A 14,598-nucleotide genomic window follows, 5' to 3' on the forward strand; every position below is an offset into this window, starting at 1 on the left:
TTGAAAGAAACACTAGAGGGCAGGCTGTCTACACGATCAGAAACAGTGACCTTGAGCTACTTCATTTTACACAATTTTTTTTAAAAATATGGAATTCTTCATACATTTGGGTATCATCCTTGTACAGGGGCCAGGCCTCTGTATTGTCCCAGTGTTTGTATCTGTGTTGCCAAAACAAGCATACGCAGATATATTTGATAATAAAGCCTTAGAAATATTTTTTTTAATTTGAAATTTTTTCTGTATATCTTCTTACACAGGCTTCCCAGGTGGTTCAGTGGTAAAGAATCCGCCTGCAGATGCAGGAGACGCTGGTTCCATTCTTGGGTTGAGAAAGTCCCCTGGAGGAGGAAATGCTACCCACTCCAGTATTCTTGCCTGGAAAATTCCATGGACAGTGGAGCCTGGCAGGCTACAGTCCTTGATGTTTCAAAGAGTCAGACATGACTGAGCACACGTGTATGTGCACACACACCCCTCCACACACACCTCTTCGTATACAGGGCAAACAAATTTCCTTGTTGGAAATGTAAGGAACAATATGAAAAAGAGAAAGAAAATGCTTAGATAAAACATTTTTAGATAACTAATAAGGACCTACTGTATTGCACAGGGAACTCTACTCCATACTCTGTGATGACCTATATGGGAATAGAACCTAAAAAAGAGTGGGTATACGTATACATGTAAGCGATTCTCTTTGCTGTACAGCAGAAACTAACACAGCATTGTGAAACAACTGTACTCCAATAAAAATTAATTTAAAAAACATTCTGAAGACTATTTACATAGTTGCTTGGCATTTTAAAAAACATATGCAAACATTTTAACTAGATGAAATGATAACATCTAGCAGACAAAGAGTGTAATAGGTGAGCATTTCGCTACAATATACTAATTGATTAGCTGAGCTAAAAATACAGCAAATGATTCTTCTAAAAACAACTAAAGAGTCACCATAGCAGCTACTGTAGTCTGGGTCTCTGGCTACTGAAATCTCAAGATTGTCTTGGGGTCCCTTTTCCAAGTTTGGAGGAATTCAACTTATTGATGCTTATTGATTGGACTTATTGATCACTACTTATTGATACTCAGTACTTTCCAGCAAGTCACACTGACTGTTCTAAACTGACTCGCCTGCCTTTTGGGGCCCTTAGAAGCTGATCGTTGTGTCTGAGCAACCTGCAGTCTGGAGCAGAGATAATCCCTTTGGACATGGGGATGGGGAATTATAAGACACACCAGAAGTCTTGTCCACATCTCATTTAGCTGTCTTGTGTGTGTGCTGGGTCAGTTCAGTCATGTCCGACTCTTTGTGACCTCATGGACTGTAGCCTGCCAGGCTCCTCTGTCCATGGGGATTCTCTAGGCAAGAATACTGGAGTGGGTTGCCATTTCCCACACCAGGGATCTTCCTGACCAAGCGATTGAACCCAAGTCTCCAGGACTGGCAGGCAGGTTCTTTACCACTTGGGAAGCCCTTAGCTGTCTTGACTATCTGGCAATTCTCTGTATTAGTTGAAAACCTCTTAACTCTGCTAGAAAACAGATCAGCTCAAAGCAAAATCTGAACTATTATTATGTTAAGAAGCCTCATGTCACTTTTGAGCAAATCTAAACCACCCCTACAAATAGATGTGTCTTATTCTGAGAGGTGATCACATGGCCAAAGGAAGAAGCAGCACTTGGGGTCTTTTTCTCAGGAAGGCAAGAGTCCAGTTCTGGGAAAGTCAATCCTAGGAAATTGTGCAGCATCAGTGCCAACTCTGACCCTGAGAACCTTTCTTGTTACTTTTCTTTTGTCCAAATTTGGGCTCACTTGAAGTCATGGCTGGGCTCTACATGCTCTTTCCGTTGTTGTTGTTGTTTTTTTCCTTGTTATTTTGGCCTCAAGGCATGTGGGATCTTAGCTCCTGGACCAGGGATCGAACCAGCACCCCCTGCATTTGAAAGTGAAGTCTTAACCACTCGACCACCAGGGAAGTCCCAGCAAGCTCACATTTTGTTGAAAATGAAACCAATGTTTAGGAAGACTGGTGGCTCATTCTCTAGTGGCAGGTTTTTTTCCCTCTGTATTCCATCAGTTCAGTTCAGTTGCTCAGTCGTGTCCAACTCTGTGACCCCATGGACTGCAGCAAGCCAGGCTTCCCTTTCCATCACCAGCTCCCAGAACTTGCTCAAACTCATGTCCATCGAGTTGATGATGCCATCCAACCATCTCATCCTCTGTCATCCCCTTCTCCTACCTTCAATCTTTCCCAGCATCAAGATCTTTCCAATGAGCTTGCTCTTTGCATCGGATGCCCAAAAAGTATTGAAGCTTCAATTTCGGCATCAGTTCAGTTCAGTCACTCAGTCGTGTCCAATTCTTTGCAACCCCATGAATCGCAGCACGCCAGGCCTCCCTGTCCATCACCAACTCCCGAAGTTCACTCAGACTCACGTCCATCGAGTCAGTGATGCCATCCAGCCATCTCATCCTCTGTCGCCCCCTTCTCCTCCTGCCCCCAATCCTTCCCAGCATCAGAGTCTTTTCCAATGAGTCAACTCTTCACACAAGGTAGCCAAAGTACTGGGGTTTCAGCTTCAGCATCATTCTCTCCAAAGAAATCCCAGGGCTGATCTCCTTCAGAATGGATTGGTTGGATCTCCTTGCAGTCCAAGAGACTCTCAAGAGTCTTCTCTAATACCACAGCTCAAAAGCATCAATTCTTCAGTGCCCAGCCTTCTTTATGGTCCAATTCTCACATCCATATATGACCACTGGAAAAACCATAGCTTTGACTAGATGGACCTTTGTTGGCAAAGTAATGTCTCTGCTTTTTAATATGCGGTCTAGGTTGGTCATAGCTTTTCTTCCAAGGAGCAAGCATCTTTTAATTTCATGGCTGCAGTCACCATGTTTCCCATTTAAGTGTAATTTCTGAGAACAAAACTTTATTGCTTACTAGTACTAATTACTTTTAAAATATCCTGAAGCTTCCAAACAGTTTCTTCCTCTAATTATTTCATCTGTTTTCACAGCTGTTATTTTGTTCTTAAGATTAGGCAACACTTCATGCAAATCTGGTTACTTTCATAATTATGACATCACTATGTTCAAGATTTAAGTGGGGTGTAAAATATTATATTAATAACTAGTAGGTTGGTAACTTTCCCAGGTGGCGCTAGTGGTAAAGAACCTGCCAGGGCATGAAACATAAGAGGTGTGGGTTGGATCTCTGGGTTGGGAAGATCCCCTGGAGGAGGGCATGGCAACCCACTCCAGTATTCTTGCCTGGAGAATCCCATGGACAGAGGAGCCTGGCAGGCTACAGTCCACAGGGTTGCAAAGAGTCAGACATGACTGAAGCAACTCAGCATGCAGCATGCAAGGCTTGGTAACTAAGGAGACCTAGAAGCAAGGTAATCTTAATCAAGGACAACAAAAAGATGCACAGGGTATTCACTGAGAAATGGAGGAGCCAGACAGACGGACTTGAACAGGTCAGGCTTGGACAGAGCATCTTCCATGTGTGCCTGTAAGGAACCTGCTACTGTATCATCCCTGATTAGACTGGCCCGCCCTGCCTCCGGCACAGCCAGACAACTTCTGGGCTTCCCTTTGGGTACCTATTTGGCAGACAGCAGGCCGAGAAGCCTGTGTCCTCTATGCTGATCCCTCTGTGGAGCCCAGATCCAGGATACAATGCCAGTGGTTCCTGGAGTCGTGCAGCCTGGCAGGGGTGGGTCCTGTGCATGAGCTGGGATTTACTGTCTTGCACAGGAAGAAGGGTGAAGTCAGCGCATTGCCCACAACTTGGGTTCTCTCATGAGTCATACAACATACTCCTGCTTGGGAGGGAGTGTTACTCTAGTAGAACACACACATCCCACACACCCCAAGAAGGGAATGCCTAAGAGAAAATAAAAGACAAAAACATAAAGAGTCAAATACACATGATTTATGTAGATTGTAATGAAACCATGGAGCTTCCCAGGTGGCTCAGTGGTAAACAAACTGCCTGCCAATGCAGCAATATGGGTTAGATCCCTGGGTCAGGAAGATCCTCTGGAGAAGGAAATGGCAACCCACTCCATGGACAGAGGAACCTGGTGGGCTACAGTCCATGGGGTTGCAAAGAGTTGAATATGACTTAGTGATTAAACAACAATGAAATTATGGGTAATCATTAGTTAAATCCACTTCACCTGCCTTCACTAATCAAGGTCTTTTTAAGACTTGCACGTCCTCCAAGCAGCACGCAGCCTAAGCAGTAAGATGTTTGCCCAAGTTGTTTCCCAGGGACTTGGAGTCAGCTATGTCTAGTTGGAGAGAGCTGGTTAAGACTAGTTAGGACCACCAATCCTCCAACTGACATGCGTGAGTGTCCAGTTGGTGACCTTTTGATGGCAGAGGGCCAAAAATTCCACCCTCGGGTCATGCTAAGCGCCTCCATTTTTGAATGTGCCAAGGCCTTCACAAAACGGTAATGATTCTCACACCTTTCCCCAAGCAGCTTTTCTCATGATCCCTAGGTTCCCCGCCCCTCAGACCATCCTGTTTCTTTATTCTTTATCCCCCAGGGACCCCAAGCCCATTGCACCCCAAAAGGGGACTGATCTGGGAGTTGTTCTCCCATCTTCTCACTTGACCGCTTTGGTTTGTGTGAATGTCAGGAGAAATGAACTTGGTTCAGCAGCAATAGTAATAATTAAATTCACTAGCTCTATTTCTTTCCTTTCCTCTCTTCTCTCCTTCCTTCCTCCCTCCTTTGCTTTCTTCTTTCTTTATCTTCCCTTATTCAGTCATTCATGTAATAAACAAAGATATAATTCACATTAAAAAGCAACAGTTTAGACGTAGAGTGTAAATAATTTTTTTTTTTAATTTGCCCTCTTTGTGGACAAATGTTGACTAGCTCACTAACAGAGAGGACAAGTGGTGAAGTATGCTGCTGCTTCAGTCGTGTCCGACTCTGTGCAACCTCATAGACGGCAGCCCACCAGGCTCCCCCATCCCTGGGATTCTCCAGGCAAGAACACTGGAGTGGGTTGCCATTTCCTTCTCCAGTTCATGAAAGTGAAGAGAGAAAGTGAAGTCGCTCAGTCATATCTGATTCTTAGCGACCTCATGGACTGCAGCCTACTAGGTTCCTCCATCCATGGATTGTCCAGGCAAGAGTACTGGAGTGGGGTGCCATCACCTTCTCCGGGTGAAGTATAAAGTTCACTAATTTAAGAACCAGGTTCCAGGGACCTCCATGGTGGTCCAATGGTTAAGCAGTAAGATATTTGCCCAAGTTTTTCTCCAGGGACAGGGAGTCAGCTGTGTCCAGTTGGAGAGAGCTGGTTAAGACTAGTGAGGACCACCAACCCTCCAACTGGCATGTGTAGTTAATCCGCCTTCGAATGCAGGGGACACAGGTTCAATCCCTGGTCCAGGGAGATTCCACATGCCATGGAGCAACTAAGCCCAGGTGCCCCAAGTACTGAAGTCCTCTTGTCCTAGAGCCTGTGCTCCACAACGAGAGAAGCCACTACAATGAGGAGCCCAGCCACCACAGCTAGAGAGCAGTCCCTGCTCGCCTCAACTAGAGAAAGCCTGCTTAGCAACAAAGACCCAGCACAGCCAAACATAAGTAAATAAGTAAGAGTTAGCCATTAAAAAAAGTGTTAAAAAAAAAAAAAAAAGAGGAATTAGGTACCATCAAAATCCTTGCCACTGTGGGCTTTGGATTTCACTGTGTCCTCATCTAAAAATGAGAAATTATTGGAAGAAATATTCTCAATTGGTACTCCCAGGTCTTAGTTTCTGTGATTTTTATTTATTTATTCTCATCAAGCTTCAACATAGTTTGAGTCAATCTGTAAAATAACACATTACAGCCACTTTATCGCCCATATAGAATTGCTGAACAGATCAAAGTAGTTAATATGAATGAAAATGATTTATCAAGCCTTAGGACACAATGTAATTGGAAGGCTGACCAACAGCCTCTTTTAAAAATTCAGACTAAATCAAAAAGGTTATTTCAGGCTCATGTTACATAGACAGCAAAAGTAGGCACTGAATCCTGATTTCAAAATCTTTCATGAAAAACATTAACCTTGAATATAAGGTGAAGAAATTACATCCCATTTAACCTCATCATAAAATCAGAATTTATCTGTACAGACCAGCACCATATAGATTTAATTATGGTTTTTCTAGTAGTCATGTATGGATGTGAGAGTTGGACCATAAAGTCATGTATAGATGTGAGCACTGAAGAATTGATACTTTCCAATTGCGGTGCTGGAAAAGACTCTTGAGAGTCCCAAGGACTGCAAGGAGATCAAACCAGTCAATCCTAAAGGAAATCAACCCTGAATATTCATTGCAAGGACTAATGCTAAAGCTGAAGCTTTAATGCTTGATGTGAAGAGCTGATGGCATTACTGACTCAATGGACATGAATTTGAGCAAACTCCGGGAGACAGTGGAAGACAGAGGAGCCTGGTGTGCTACAGTTCATAGAGTCGCAAAGAGTCGGATGAAACTTAGCAACTGAACAACAACAAAGAATGGACTGAGCCCAACCAACCCACTCTAGGGCCCCATGGCCAAATTCTGTCTTCATCTCTTTCACAGTATTTTCAGAGTGTCAGCTGGGCGCCAGGCACGTTATCAAACATTAGAAACCTGCCTGGTCTTTTTCCTGTCCCTCTCCCTCTGTCCTGGCCTTACATGTTTATATTTCCCAGGATTTTCTTCTTGTGGAAAATGTCAGGCCACTTTGTTTGGCTAATATGACCCGGAATCTCAACCACTCATAGCCAGCCTTCTACTGGCTGCCTCTTGAATCATGTGGCCCACTGGGATTTCAGACTCAACCATTCCTAATCCAGCTTTTTCTCCTCAAGCTCACCTTACCATGGGCTCCCTGTCACCAGATCCAGATGTTTGGGAATTATCCCAGACTTCACTCTCTTGTTCCATCCAGGAGCCAACCCAAGCAGACTGCCAGACTATGTATTGTATCTGGGTTCATGGAATGTCAAAACTCATGTGAGTGCCTGGCTCGAGAGACTTTATTAGTGATAAATTAAAGCATGTAGAGGGTGGCAGAGGATGAGATGGTTGGATGGCATCACTGACTCAATGGAGATGAGTTTGAGCTAACTCTGGGTGGTGGTGAGGGACAAGGAAGCCTGCCGTACTGCAGTCCATGGGGTCACAAAGAGTCAGACAGGACTTAGCAACTGAACAACAAACCATGTAGAGATCAGCAGACCATCAGCGCAAATGAGCAAAATTATACATAATTGAAAAGCAAGTTTTTATTTAAATTCTGACTACATTATTATGACCCTTGCAAATAAGTTTTAATTTGGTTCTTGATCTCCATGGCAACAGGATGGGCAAAATATCATGCTATGTGGGGACAGCTGTAGCCTATGCTGGGCTTCCCCCATGACTTAGTGGTTAAGAATCCACTTGCAATGCAGGAGCCACAGGAGACACAGGTTCGATCCCAGGTTTGGAAAGACCCCTGGAGGAGAGCAGGGCAACCCACTCCAGTATTCTTACTTGGAAAATCCCATGGTGAGAGGAGCCTGGCAGGCTTCAGTCCATGGAGTCGCAAAGAGTTGGACACGACTGAGGCAACCTAGCATGCAGGCACGGATGTAGCCTATGCTAATGATCTGTGGAGGAATAAACCATTGTATCAGTTGAATAATACACTTCAGCCTCGTCTTCTGGTCCATAATTGCCAAAGTAATCCCAAGTACAATTTAAATAATAAAGTACCAACAGGAATATATAAGTAATACAATAAATCACTTGACTTGTTACCTGAGCAAATTCAACTTTTTCTATATGGAAAAAAAAGAAGAACTCTTCCTGTGTACTGACTAAATTTTTGGAAGAAGAAGACAACACAACTAAAATATTAAAATTGGGCCAAGAAATTATACATGGATCTTATGGATAGATTGGGAGCCATTATGAATGCTCTTTGGGTTACTGCCAGATTTTCATCTCAAAGGAGGCAACAGACTTGCCAGGATGAATTATCCTTATTTGACTATTAAAGTGTGATGCTGGAAGGCAAAAAGGCTAGGGAATATTTTGGGGTTATGTGTAAATTTATTTAAAAATACCCTTTTAAAAAAACAGAAGAAAAGTTAAAAGAAACTATCTTGGAATTATTGTGAAGTAGGTGATGTAAAATGTTATGCATGTTATCCTGAAATGTGTCCTTCATCACTTTTTATTTTTGAACTTTCTATGTGTAGAATGCACTTTTCTTCAAATTAGAACTTATTTTAAAACTCTTTGGAGAGCACTGATACAATTGGGCTTCATAATAATAGCTACAGAAGAGGAGCTTGAAGGACTTCCCTGGTGGTCCAGTGGCTAAGACTCTGCTCCCAATGCAGGGGGCCCAGGGTTCAATTCCTGGTCAGGAATCTAGATTCTCACATCCCACAATTAAGAGTTTTCATTCTTCGTTTGCATGCCACAACTAAAACCTCACATCCTGCGACTAAGACTAAGCACAACTAAATAAATAAATAGTTAAGAAAAGAACAGGAACTTGAAAAACTAACGAGACAGAATTTGTAAAACATCAGAATTTTAAAAGTGCCAAACCACAACAAAGACCATTTAAAATTTATTTGAATATTTAAAATGATTCTATTGAGCACTGTTGGGTCTTGACAATATAAAGATGTTGTCAAGTTTTACTTTAGAATTTTAAACCCATGGTTTGCTTATCTTAAATTGTTTTATTTAAAAGATACCATTTGATTATTAATAAAGTATATATAGGGGGCTTCCCTGATAGCTTACTTGGTAAAGACTCTGCCTGCAATGCAGGAGACATGGGTTCAGTCCCTGGATTGGGAAGATCTTCTGGAGAACAGATAGGCTACCTACTCCAGTATTCTGCTGGAGAATTCCATGGACTGTGTAGTCCATGGGGTTGCAAAGAGTCGGACATGACTGAGTGACTTTCACTTTCAAAGTGTGTATATATATATATATAAAATACACACATATATTTATAATAACATACATAGATGAAACAAAAGAAACCCTTATTGTAGTGCTTGGTGGCTGCACGTACATTGGGGCTCATTTTTCACTAACAATGCTTGGCTTCATCCCCTCCAGCTGGTCACAGCATATCTATTCTCTCGAATTTGTTCACTCAAAAAGCATTTAGGTTGTACACAGTTGTTCATAGCAGCTTTGTTCATAATAACCCCAAACTGGAAACTATCCATGTGCCTTTCAGTGGGTTCAGTGGGTTGAACAAACACTGGAACACCCATGACATGGAATACTGCTACTGCTGCTGCTGCTGCTGCTGCTAAGTCGCTTCAGTTGTGCCTGACTCTGTGCGACCCCAGAGACGGCAGCCCACCAGGCTTCCCCGTCCCTGGGATTCTCCAGGCAAGAACACAGGATTGGGTTGCCATTTCCTTCTCCAATGCATGACTGAGCAAAGAGAAAAAAAAAAAAAAGGAGTGGAATATTGATGCATGCAACTTGGATGAGCCCTAAGTAAATAAATTATACTGAATGGAAAAAAAGTCAATCCCCCAAGGATCCACACCACATTATTCCATTTATGTAACACTCACGAGATGCCACAGTTATAGGTGAAGAACAGACTAGTAGTTTTCAGGAGTTAGGGATGGCAGATGGAAGGGGCTCTCAGAAGGTAGCATGATGTTTTGAGTTTGTTTCATATGTGTGGCTACATTACACATATGATAAAATTACATAGAGACACAGACATGCACATGAGTGTGTATAACTGATGAGAACTGAAGACACTGAATTATATTAATGACAACTCCTTGGTTTTTATATTGTACTATAATAATTATCAGATGTAAACACTGGGGGAGGCTGACTGAGGGGTTCATGGTACATCCTATACATTTTTTTGAAACTTCTGTGAATCTATAATTATTTCAAAACTAAAATTTTTAAAAAAATTATTTAGGACTTATCTGCACTGTCCTGGGCATTGTCTTCCTTTTTAATTTTCTGTGTTTTGAATGTTTGTCCCTCCTCTGCATCTCTACTGCTGCCCTGTTTTAGATCTCCTAAGAGCATGTGTTGTTGTTTTATTTATGGTCCCTACAACAGTGTTTGGCAGAGAGAGAGAGAGAGAGAGAGAGAGTGTGTGTGTGTGTGTGTGTGTAATGAACAGAACTGCTTAGCATCCTTACATTGCCTGACCCTGGTCTGTCTTTCCACATTATCTCCCTCTGCTTCCTTACATATATTAGTGTTCCAACCGACTAGCAGTTGCATGAATATATCCTAGTTAGTTTTCTCTCCATGTTAGACATTGCCCCTTCTAGGTCTTTCTCCCACTTATTACTTAACCTTTAGGGTTCAGATGAAGAAACACTTATTCCCATTCTCTGGGCCCTCTTGAATGTGCCCTTCTGTATCACACCACTCCGCTTGTGTGTATACCTCTATTGCTTCACTTACCTTCCTTTATTTCAACAGTTTATTTACCTGTTGAATCAGTCAGGGTTTGTACAGAAAACAGAAGGCACACTCAGGTGAAATCATGAAACTAACTTTATGAAGAGACTAGTCACAGAAGTTGGTGGAGGTGAGGAAATCGACTATTGGTTATGGGAGCTCTGTGAGTGCTGGAAGCTTGCAGGACAGAGTTACCATCACAGAGAAATGGCCAGAGCTTCAGGCCAAAATAGCACCTCCCACTGGCTGAACTCAATCAGAATCCACAGAGCCAGACAACCCCAGAGATGCAGCTAATAGAGAACAATCTTTGAATTGTGGAGCAAGGCAGAGAGAGGAAGAGAATGGATCGGGGGAGACGATGGCAAATCAAAAGCAACCAATGCATGCTTCCCTTTCCATTAGATGGAATGTTCCCGAGGGCAGAACTATTTCTCATTCATTCTTATTCATTTATTTATTTTTGGTTGTGCTGGATCTTTGCTGGTGCACCCAGGCTTTCTCTGGTTGTGGCAAGCGGGGGCTACTCTTCATTGCGGTCCACAGGCTTCTCTTGTTGGGGAGCACAGGCTCGAGGCATGCAGGCTTCAGAAGCTGTGGGCTCCAGAGCTTGGGCTCAGTAGTTGTGGCTCACAGGACTAGTTGCTCTGAGGCAGGCGGAATCTTCCCAGACCAGGGATTGGACCTGTGTCCCCTGCATTGGTGGGTGGATTCTTATCCACTGCACCACCCGGGGAAGCCCTCTCATTCATTCTTGGAGTTCCAGAACCCAGCACAGGGCCTGGCCCAGGAAAACCATTCAATAAATCCTTGTGGAAGTGAATTACAACTTCAGGGCATGTACTACATTTAACAATATTTGTAGGAAGGTAGGCAGAAAGGCAGACAAACTGTTTACAATCTACTTTCACATGGAACTGTTTTTATACATTTCTTGATATCATATCTAACTTAGATGATAACAGCACAATCAAGACAGAATCCACTGGAAAGGTTAATTTTGGTCGTCTTGCTTTGCTGAGTTCAGTCTGAATGTCTAACACAAAATGAACATGGATATAGAAGTATCCATGTGGGGCTATCAGCATGAGACAAAAAGCATGAGAACTACAGAATATTTCAATTAGTGATGCTTGTCTAGTAATTATACAATATTGTCTCCAGATCCTGGTGCCAAATAGGCAATTATGAATAAAAGCTTACAGAGTCAGGCAAGCCAGGTAGATTTTTGAGGCGTGAAAAAATCCAGGTATTCTACCTAATGATATATATCAGACCATAGGGTAGGGTGACCAACTGTCCTGGTTTGCCTGTGACTGTACTGGATACAGCAAGCTCCAGGAGTTGGTGATGGACAGGGAAGCCTAGCGTGCTGCAGTCCATGGGGTCGAAAAGAGTCGGACATGACTGAGTGACTGAACTGAACTAAACTGTACTGGATACAGCACTGAAATCCTTTAGCCTGAGAAATCTTCTGTCACAGGTCACCTGGGACAGTTGATCATCTTACAATTAGCATTAACTTTAAAATGTAGAATTTTGGACTTCTCTGTTGGTCCAGTGGCTGAGACTCCATACTCCCAATGCAAGGGACCCAGGTTCGATCCTTGGTAAGGGAACCAGATCCCATATGCTGCGACTAAGAGTTCACATGCCTCAACTTAAAAAAAAAAAATCCCACACGTCACAACTAAAGATCCCATGTGCTGCTACCAAGACCCAGCCCAAATAAATAAACACATATTTTTAAACTTAAAAAATGTAGATTTTGATTCCTCAGGATACAGCTTCACTGAGGCTTTATTTAGAGATGATAAAGCTGTTCTAGCTCTTTGATAGTTATCTTGAGTTTTGTAAAACTTTAAATCTCCTTTGACTGGGATCTGGTAACTTTGCAGATGAATTAATTAAGAAGTCCTAAGAAAAACCCTTCACTGACAGTATTTTCTTAACCCCAAACCTTACAAACAAACTTAATCTAATTCGTTCCTCAGGTGTAAAATCAAAATGTACTCTAGCATATTTATAGAAATAACAAGTCTGTCTTTCCACTAATTTGCTCAGGTTTCTGGATATATTTCTAAACTCCTGGCCAGCTTTCTCTGTAAACTGCAAGTCCCTTGTTCAAATATTCTACGGGGGGAATATGTACCCACAATGATTGTACCAGTGGCTATTTCTAACTTTTGTATTTATTCATCAAGTGAGAAAGTGGTTGAGAACTAGTCAAGACTTTTTGCAGCAAGTCTTTACCCTCAGACTTTTGGCTGAACCGTGGAAACTCAATATGCAATAAAACTGCCGGGTTCTGGAACCAGATAAACTCCTTTTATTAGTGAGAAGCTTCATATAGTTACTGATTTACGTGTCCTATATAGAAGTACAGAAAAGACTTAGCCAGTGTATAGTATTTATAATTTATGAGAGCTATTCAGGAAAAAAAAAAAAAAGACAAATGGATTACCTTGAATCTTCACGGGAAAGGCTAGAGCTACTGAAGCAAATTAAGGAAAAAAAAAAAAATTCAACCGGGGACTTCCCTGAAGGCCTAGTGGTTAAGGTTTTGCCTTCCAATGCAGCAGATGCAGGTTCAATGCCTGGTTGGGGAGCTAAGACTCCATATACCTCGTGGCCATAAAACCAAAACGTAAAACAGAAGCAATACTGTAACAAATTCAATAAAGACTTTAAAAATGGTCCATATCAAAAAAAAATCTTTTAAAAAATCCAACTACTGTACATACAATAATAACATGTGAGTGATAACAGGCGCCTTCATAGTTTGCAAATAAGAGGAATAGATAAGCTAGTCACCAAAAGTAAGATTTGCCCATGTGATGTGACATTGGGGAAATAGTTTAATGAATGATTATGCTTTAATTCATTATTCATTTTTATAACTGTGACATTATGCTAATTTTCTGATAGTGACAAAAATGTCACTGATATTTTTGGTGCTAAAAATAAATCACTTAAATAATTTGGGGGGTATATTTTAAATGAAGGAATTGTGTGGTAAGTGAATTATATCTTTTTCCCTGTCAGTTTTACTGCAATATAATTGAATACAGCACTGTGTATGTTTTAAATATACAGCATAATGGTTTGACTTACATACATCATTATTACAAGAAGTAATGATTACCATAAGAGGTTTAGTTAAAATATATCATCTTATATAGACACAAAATTAAAGATATAGAAAAAAATGTTCTTCTTGATGAGAACTCTTAGGATTTACTCTCTTAATAGCTTTCATATATAACATAAAGCGGTGTTAATTATATTTATTATCTTGTACATTGTATCCCTGTTTCCTAGGTGGCTCAGTGGTAAAGAACCTACCTGCAATGCAGGAGACAGGGTTTGATCCTTGGGTTGGGAATATCCCCTGGAGAAGGAAATGGCAACCCACTCCAGTATTCTTGCCTGGAAAATTCCATGGACAGAGGAGCCTAGTGGGCTACAGTCCACGAGGTCATAGAGTTGGACATGACTGAGTAACTGGGCACACACACACACATTACATTCCTAGTACTTATTTATTTTATAATTGGAAGTTTCTGCCTTTTGATGGTCTTCATCCAATTCCTCCACCCTCAACTTCACCTCTGGTACCCACAAATATGATCTCTTTTTCTTTGAGCTTGTTTTTAAAGTATATTTGACCTACAATGCTGCGTTAGTTCACAAATCACTGCATAGTGATTTGATCTTTCTATATATTACAAAATGATCATCACTACATCATTTAAATTACTTGAAAAAAATCAACTATTTCTAAAGTTTAAAAAAATTGTTTAGGCAACTTAAGTCACTATCACTTGAAAAAACTACAAATAACGAGTTACCTTTTCTTATTTATTTATATATATTTTTGCTGTCCTGCATGTGGGATCTTAGTTCCCTGATAGGGGATCAAACTCGCATCCCTTGCCTTAGAAGCACAAAGTCTTAACCAATCCACTACCAGGGAAGTCCCAAGAGTTATCTTTTTCTAAAAAAAAAATTAATTTTTAACTGTGCTGGGCCCTTGTTGCTGCATGCGGGCCTTCTCTGATTTCGGTGAGTGGGGGCTAGTCTCTAGCCGTGGTGCTCGGGCTTCTCGTTGCAGT

The 14,598-nt window shown here is 41.6% G+C and overlaps 1 pseudogene; it reads right to left on the reverse strand.

Moving 5' to 3' along the window:
- Positions 1-82: 82 nt before the first annotated feature.
- Positions 83-178, reverse strand: LOC120881240 (annotated as a pseudogene).
- Between the last annotated feature and the right edge of the window lie 14,420 nt (positions 179-14,598).

This window comes from Oryx dammah, unplaced genomic scaffold (assembly GCF_014754425.2).
Source record: "Oryx dammah isolate SB20612 unplaced genomic scaffold, SCBI_Odam_1.1 HiC_scaffold_22, whole genome shotgun sequence".
Lineage (NCBI taxonomy): Eukaryota > Metazoa > Chordata > Mammalia > Artiodactyla > Bovidae > Oryx > Oryx dammah.